The following is a 600-nucleotide window of genomic DNA, read 5'->3' on the forward strand; positions in this document are numbered from 1 at the left end:
TGTAGAGAGATTACGCTAAACAGCACTTTTATTGGCCTGTTCAATTTCTGTCTCCAAAACAAAGCTTGATGTAAGACTGATTGATCTGGGGATGTGTGTGTGTGTGTGTGTGTGTGTGTGTGTGTGTGTGTGTGTGGGTGGGTGGGTGTGTGGGTGTGAGGTATAGCCCTTTCTGTTCTATCATGAGGTCATTACTCATAAGTGTCCTCCAAGTGTCCTTCTCATTCATCACAGCCGAACACAAAACTTACTCACTAAACATGTGTGCATATTAAGCTAAACTATTCATCTTACCACTGTGCATTAATTTACGTCATACCGTGCTACGGGTTTTTTTGCCCGTCTTCATTAGGTTTGTGAATTGTTTTATATTCTTGTAAACCACATTTACTAACATTACTAAACATCTCATTTTAGGAGACAAACCTTTTTGAGGTTTGGTTACAACTGAGGCTGTAATATCTTAATGCATTTTTACGTTTATGTTCACATGGGTCCAGTCCTTTGATATTCGTTATGTGTCTCACTTGCTCTCCAAAATGTAGCACTAACCCTCACCCTGACCTTAACTCTAACCCTAACCTGACCCTGACCCTAATC

This window comes from Electrophorus electricus, chromosome 4 (assembly GCF_041902795.1).
Source record: "Electrophorus electricus isolate QZ-2024a chromosome 4, ASM4190279v1, whole genome shotgun sequence".
Lineage (NCBI taxonomy): Eukaryota > Metazoa > Chordata > Actinopteri > Gymnotiformes > Gymnotidae > Electrophorus > Electrophorus electricus.